The following is a 7,987-nucleotide window of genomic DNA, read 5'->3' as shown; positions in this document are numbered from 1 at the left end:
GCCTGGCCCACCTGTTTCTTATATTAAAATAAGAATAATCCCTGTCTAGATTTGTAAATAATAAAATTTATCAAGAAAAAGAATAATAAACATAATTCTGATTCTTTGACCAACATGGTCTGCCTACCTGGTTGGACTGAGGGGAGCAGGTTCAGAACCCACTGGGAAAGCTCCAATACAAGGGAAGACGGCAAGTAAACAGGCCATTATTTAACAAACAAAACAGCCTTTTCTAAAATATACATTATGCCACTTCGCACCCACCAAGATGCCTATAATCAAAAAGATATTAAGTATTGACAAGAATGTAAAGAAACTGGAACCCTCACACACTGCTGATGACAATGTAAAATGATACAGTCACTTTGGAAAACAGTTCCTCAAAATGTTAGGTATAGTTATCATATAAGCCGGCATTCCACTCCTAGGTATTCACACAAAAGAACTAAAAACAGATCTACACAAAAGCTTCTACACAAGTGTTCATAGCAGCGTTTTTCTTAATTGCAAAAATGTGCAAACAACCCAAATGTCCAACAGACAAATAAAATGTGGCATATATCTATATAATTGAATAATATTTAGCAATTAATAAAAAATGCATGATGATATGCAAAGATAGATAAACCTTGAAAACATGCTAATGAAAGAAGTCAGACACAAAGACCACAAGTCATTCATTGCAGTTACGTAAAGTGTCTAGAATAGGCAAATCTAGAGGGACAGAAAGTAGATGAGTGGTTGCTTAAGGCCGAGATATTTGGAAAAAATAGGGAGTGACTGTGAATGGGTACCAGGTTCCTTTTTGCGATGAAAGTGTTACAGATTAGACAGTGGTGATAGCTGTACAACTGTGAATACATTCAAACCATTGAACTGTACACTTTAAATGGATGAGTCCTATGGTATGTGAACTACATCTTGATAAAGCTATTAAAATATACTGTGCATTATCTTTAGATAATTATAGCCTCCAACCATCAAATGACATGTCTTATCAAGATGAAGTATGGACATGTTGTCACCCCAACAGCTACATTCCATATAGTTCAGAAAGCCCTCTCACAGCCCCCAGTCCCCATGACCATGAGTATTCCCCAGGGCATTACTGCTAGAGATCCCAGAGAAGACGCTTTCTCTTCCTAGGATCACAGGTGGAGCTGGGTTCAACTGGGGCTGCTCCTGTGACAAGAGAGAACGGGCCAACACTCTAAGAAAAGCAGAATGAGAGAGGGAGTGGGGCAGTGGGATAAAGAAGGAGGGGGAAAGAGGAAGGTGAGAAAGGAGGAGACACAGAGAGGAAGAGCACAGTAATTATTGTTGAAGCATCTGCATCCAGCCATGCTGGCTAGCTTAAAGTGGGTTTCTGTGATTTGCTTTTAGGAGAGTCTTAATATGTTACTTCACTACAAACTCTTTCCCTACTTAACTGATAAACTTTCCAAGGTTATATACACAAGTAAAACTAAATCCTGGGACATAAAAAGACATATGAAACATTGGAAAGAGCACACAGCTCAGTGGTTAAATGAAGTCAGACAGACTTAGATTCAAATGTGAGTCCCAGGCTTGCCTAAGTGACCTTGGGTACACACAATTTAACTTCCCCAAATCTTAGTTGCCACTTCTGTAAAATGGGAGCTCTAGGTTTGGTTTTCTTATAGACAGGCCACTGTCCACATTAAATGAAATAACTCATGGCAGGGTCTCAATACAGTACCTGGCATATGAAAACACAACAATATGACCCACCATTATTAGTGCTAAACTCATCATTTATCACAGATATATTTAGAGCATAAAAAAGTATTGTTTTAAAGCAAAGATAGTATGAATAAGACTAGTAGGTAAAAGCCAGAGAAAACTGTACCATGCTTCACAAAAAAATACTTCTCATTCATTTGGAGAGCACTATTTTTAAGACATGTTAGAAACTAAAGCTAGTAATGGTAAACACAACAGCCAGAACCAAAAATGCTCATTCATCAAAATCAATTCTGGCTCTCAGCTAACCTTGCCCAATACATACTTTGGTCAGAGTTATTTCTTCTTAGTCTTCAGTCTGCAATCACTTTTGGAAACCAATCACCACTTGCAAATAGACAGCTTTAGACAACCATTTAGATCGCTAAGCTTTCTGTTCTTCTACAACACTGCATATTATTGCATCCACATGAGAGAATTCCCTCCACTCATCTACTACACATAGATATCACTAACTTGGCTCAGACACAAGTCCTTTCCAAAAGTGACCTTGTGATCACCCAGTTTTGAGTTCATTCATTCATTCAATAAAGACTTAGTGAGAACCTTCTATGTGCAAGGTACTGTACTAGGTATCAGAGATGCAGAGAATAAAAGAGATACCTCTTCTCTGTGTTCTCATGAGGACCTGTTGCCTCCTCATCACAACACTGATCACACTGATTACTGATTTCCTAATTACTTCTCTGCAACCCCTACAGAGAATCTAAGCAACCTGAGGTCAGGCACCATAGCAAATCTGATTTGCACTGTATCACATTATTTTGAATAAGTCATGGAAAAAAATTGAAGCAGAATGAGGTGTCACCAAAATATAGCCACAGTATAGCTATTTGCATGGTCAGAGACTCATGCAGAGCAAACTCTGAAGTGTGTAGTGACACAGACTTTACAGGTCACTGAGTCTCCTATCAGTGATGAATATAGCTTGCCCCCTGAGATCTTGGCTACATCTAGAGCTTGATCCAAAGTATATGATACAGATATAACATTATATGATACAGATGTAAAATATGCTTTTTATAAATATTTGTAATAGATTGTCTTTTTATTGAAAATATGTCTATATAAGGTAAGGAAGAATAAAACTGCACATAGATTAGTTAAAACAGAATTTCTTAGATGAAATGCACCAATTCCAGAAAAAACACAACTGCAACTCATCCAATATGAATTTAAATAGACCTGTAACTGTTAAGAAAACTGACTTTGTAATTTAAAATCTCATAAACATCTCTAGGCCAGTGAGGTGTGCTGGCTTACACCTGTAATTCCAGCACTTTGGGAGGCCGAGGTGGGTGGATCACCTGAGGTCAGGAGTTCAAGACCACTCTGGCAAACATGGTGAAACCCATGTCTACTCAAAATACAAAATATTAGCTGGGCCTGGTGGTGGGTACCTGTAATCCCAGCTACTCAGGAGGCTGAGGCAGGAGAATCCTTGAACCCACGAGGTGGAGGCTGCAATGAGCCAATTTCATGCCATTGCACTCCAGCCTAGGCAACAAGAGCAAAACTCCATCCCAAAAACCAAAAAACAAAACAAAACAAAACAAACCCATGAAAACAAACAAACAAAAAAATACCAACCTCAGCCTAGATGGTTTTACTGAAAAATTCTATCAAATTTTTAAAAAATAATTAACACTGGTTTTATACAATCCCTCCCAGAAAATAGAAGAGGAACGAATACATCTCAATTCAATAAAGGGAGTGGTCTAGATGTAAGGAGACTAAGAGTTTAGAACTAAATGCAACCTGTAATTCCAAACTTGATCCTGCTGTTAAACAGAATTTGATGAGATAAGCAGTAAAGCTTGAATGAAGTTGAAGATGTGATAATAGAAATGTATTAATTTTCTAATTTTGATGGTCATTTTGATAATACACAGAAGAATGTCCTTTTCTTAGAAAATGCCACTAAAATATTTGGAAGCAATGGGTCAAGTCAGCAACTTATTATCAAATGGTTCAGGGAAAAGCAAAGGTTATCTGAATTGTACTGATAACCTTCCTGTAAATTTAATCTTGTTTTAAAACAAAGAAAAAATATTTCTTAAAAATATAGGAGGCTATCTTTATGATCTCAGGATACAGAAGAATTTCCTAAACTAGCTAAAAAAAACAAAACAAAACATTGCAAATATTAATGTTATAAATTCAGTCACATGAATATTAAGAAATTTATAAATGAAACATTATTCAGCTTTTCAAAAAAAATTCTGGCTTTTATGAGTCATATAACATATGTGTGACAACACAGAACCCTGAAAACACACTAACTCAGATATGTCACTCACAAAAAGACAAACGCTGCAAGTTTCCACTTACATGAAGTATCTAGAATAGTCAAATTCATAGAAACAAAATGCCAGCTGCTGGGCCTGGGGGAAATAGAGAGTTGATTAATTAATATACAGTTTCAGTTCTGTAAGATGAAAAAGTGGAGATCTAGCACTCAGTGTTGCAAATACACTCATCACTACTGAACTACCCACTTAAAGATGGTTAAGATGGCAAATTTCATTATTACCACATACATATATACATTTGTGGATAACACTTGAAGAAAGGAAATGGTTAATACAATATTGCAGAAATCTCTCCTCTCTGGGATGTGAGCTGAAAAGGGCACACAAGGAACTTAAAAAATCTTTTCTTTAAGTTCAAGTACAAGTGGTTTTCATCATCCTCTAAAAGGATAAGCTCTTGCAAGTCTAATTTTTAAAATCAACTCCCCAGGAAAGGGAAGATGTGCCAGTACAAAAGCTCTAAAAATAAAGAACTAAAGGACGGGGAAGGCGAAAGGAAAGAACCACGAATTCTCTCAGTATTATTAACTTTAAAGTCTGTTTTCTAAATAATAAAGTATCAATTTCTGTACAACAACTTAAAGTTGTAAATGGTACTGCTCAAACTAGATGTAACTTTATGTAATTACCACGTATCTTTTTAAAATAAGGAGCCAAATAAGATCAATCCCTCAGCCTCCCTATATTGCTCACCACAACAGAGGAGTCAGACAGGACAGTGGCAGTCCTCAGTGGTCCGAACAAGGGGAAGCAGAAAGAGGCACTGAGGGCCAGTGTTCTGCCTCGAGAAAGCAGAAGCTGGCGGCTACACAGTATACAGCTTGTTCAGAGGCCTTCCAGTTCGGACTGGTTTCCTGCTATGAAAAAAAAAGAAGGTAAGGCTCACAAGTATATCCACAAGGTTCCTTATGGGGGTGGGGGGGGAGAAATTAAAATGTCTAATTCTTCTTCTCGATAGCTTTAAAATATGCAAATCAAATACTGAGATTTCTACGGTCTACTGGCTCTATCAGCTGGGACTCAGGTCAGATACAGACAGGTCACTGATGCTGACTGAAAATCACCTATATTTTACTCTCATTTTTATTTGCAATGCTTTAAAAATAAGTTTGATAAAAATGTTTCTCATCATTCTACTCAAAATACCACTGGGTCTTTATTCTATCAAATGAAATTACTACTCTGAAAAACACAATGGAATTCTTTCAAGTTAAAATGTGCAGCCTCCAAGGAGAATCTTGAGGCCTGCCCTATACCCTGAACTCCAGATTCACATCTTCAGTGTTCTTCACATTTCCACTTCAAAGTCTAGCCAGCATCTGAAACTTAACACAGTCGAAAGCAGCATCTTTCATATCCACCCTTTCTCACATTCCAACATCCATTTCTCTTTCAGGCTGGTGTAAAAGGCTGTCACACTTACCTTCCACTGAGCTGTTAACACTTAAACTGTCCATGGGCCTCAAAGCTAAAAGAGCACCGATTGTACCACTCCTTCTGGGGCCTCAGGGCCTGCACAGAGTTTTCCTCCTCCTGGTGTGTATGAGGTGGGCATAGAACGTGTGTGGTGTGTGTGCTGCATATGGGTTAAGTGTGTGGGATGTGTGAGGTGGGCATGGTGTATAATGTAGTGTATGGTGTGAGGTGGGTATATGTGTGCTGTGTATGGTGTGTATGGAGTATGGGTGTGGTGTGTCTGAGGTGGGCATGGTTTGTGTGTGGTGTGTGTGTGTGCTGTATATGGGTTAAGCATGTGGAGTGTGTGAGGTGGGCATAATATGTACGTAGTGTGTGGTGTGTGAGGTGGGTAGATATGTTGTATATGGTGTGTGGAATGTGGTGTGTGGTACAGGTGATGCAATATGTACTTGGAGTGTGGTGTGCTGTGTATGTGGTACTTTTGAAGTGTTTGTGTGCTGTGTATGAAATGCATGTGGTGTGAAATGTATATGGTGTATGCATGGTATGTGGTGAGTGGTATGTGTGTTGCGTGTGTGGTGTATGTGTGCGGTATGTGGTAAGTGTGATGAGTGCATGATGTATAGAAGTGTGTGTATTATGTTTGTGAAGTGGACATGATGTGTGTGGTGTATAAGGGGTGTGTGTGGTGTCTGTGATGTGAGTTTAATGTGTGTGGTGTCTGGTGTACATAGGTTAAGCGCATGGTGTGTGTGAGGTGGGCAGGGTATATATATGGTGTGTGGTGTGTGAGATGGATATATGTGTGTGGTGTCTGTGTATATAGTGTATATGGGTTAAGTCTGGTGTGTGAGAGGTGGGTATGATATGTGTGTACTGTATGTGAGGGGAGTATGACATGGGTGTGGTATGTGTAGTGTATATGGGCTAAGTGTGTGGTGTGTGTGAGGTGGATATGTGTGTTGTGTGTGGCGTGTATGGGGTATGTGTGTGAAGTGGGTGTGATACATGTGTGGCGTGTCAGGTGGGTATATGTGTGTGGTGTGTGTGAGGTGGGCATGTTATGCATGCTGTGTGTGGTATCTATGGGTTAAGTGTGTGGTTTGTGTGACATAGGCATGGTATATATGTGGTGTGTGAGGTGGGTATGTTTGTTGTGTGTGACATGTATGGGGTATGTGTATGAAATGAGTATGATACATGTGTGGGGTATGAGGTGGCTATGATATGCGTTCTGTGTATGGTGTTTATGGGTTAAGTGTGTGGTGTGTGTGAGGTGAACATGGTATATATGTGGTATGTAAGGTGTGTATGTGTGTTGTGTGTGGCATGTATGGGGTATATGAGGTGGGTATGATATGAGTATGGGGTTTGTGTGTGAGGTGGGAATGATGTGTGAGGTATACATGGGTTAACTCTGTGGAGTGTGAGGTGGGCATGGTTTATAAGTGTTATGTGGTGTGTGAGGTGTCTGTATATGTGTTGTGTGTGGCGTGTATGGTGTGTGTGTGTGGTGTGAGGTGGATGTAATATGTTCCTGGTGTGTCAAATGGGTATGATATATGTATGCTGTATGTGAGGTGGTTATACTATGTGTGTGGTGTATGTTGTGTCTCTGTACAAATTCAATGTGTGGGGAGTGTGAAGTGGGCATTGTGTGTAACACAGTGTATGGTGTGAGGTGGGTGTATGTGTGTTGTGTATGGTGTGTATCGTGTATGTGTGTGGTGTAAGGTGGGCATGGTATATGTGAGGTACCTGTACATATGTGTACACATACATACCTTTGCACTGCAGAGGATAGGCAGGCCGGCAGCCTGGGACACACAGCAGTGACCAGTTCAGCCAAGGCAGGGCTCAGGGCAGGAGTGGCCAGGTCCCTGGAAGCTCAGGATCTTGGATGCACTGAGAGCCTAGGAGGAGAGAACAAGCTGTGTCGCCATCTCCACCCAAGTTCATCACTGACATGAACCTATAAGCTGCACTGAAACTGTTCTACCACTGATTAGAATTAGAAACATGGACGGATCCAAGATGGCCGATTAGGAGCAGCTCAGTTTGCAGCTCCCAGCAAAAGTGGGGAGGGTGAGTGGACACCACATTTCCAGACGGATTTTTATTGCCCACAGACCAGGAGATTCCCAGGGGTAGGAGTCCCACAGCTCACCAGCGTGGCTGTTTTGGCAGGCACGGCTGTTTTGGCCAGAGCAGCTGCTTTGGCTGGCGCCCCAGTGCAGCAGTTCTCTGTACAAAATACATGGGTCCAGGCGCTGTTTAAGCTGGCGACTGGAGCTCCAGGGAGGCAGAGTTACCCATTCATCTGATTAAAAAGGGGACTGAAACGGGGAGCCAGGCCAGGAGATTCCTGGGCAAAAAAGTGCCATGAATTTCAGTGCAGCTGTTTCAGCCGGCACAGTGGGTCACCGCACAGGAAATCACACAGATCCTGGCGCCTTTTCAACAGGCAACTGGAACACCTGGGAGACAGTTGA

The sequence above is a fragment of the Cebus imitator genome, unplaced genomic scaffold, assembly GCF_001604975.1.
Source record: "Cebus imitator isolate Cc_AM_T3 unplaced genomic scaffold, Cebus_imitator-1.0 Scaffold579, whole genome shotgun sequence".
NCBI classification, from domain to species: domain Eukaryota; kingdom Metazoa; phylum Chordata; class Mammalia; order Primates; family Cebidae; genus Cebus; species Cebus imitator.
This window is presented reverse-complemented; position numbering follows the sequence as displayed.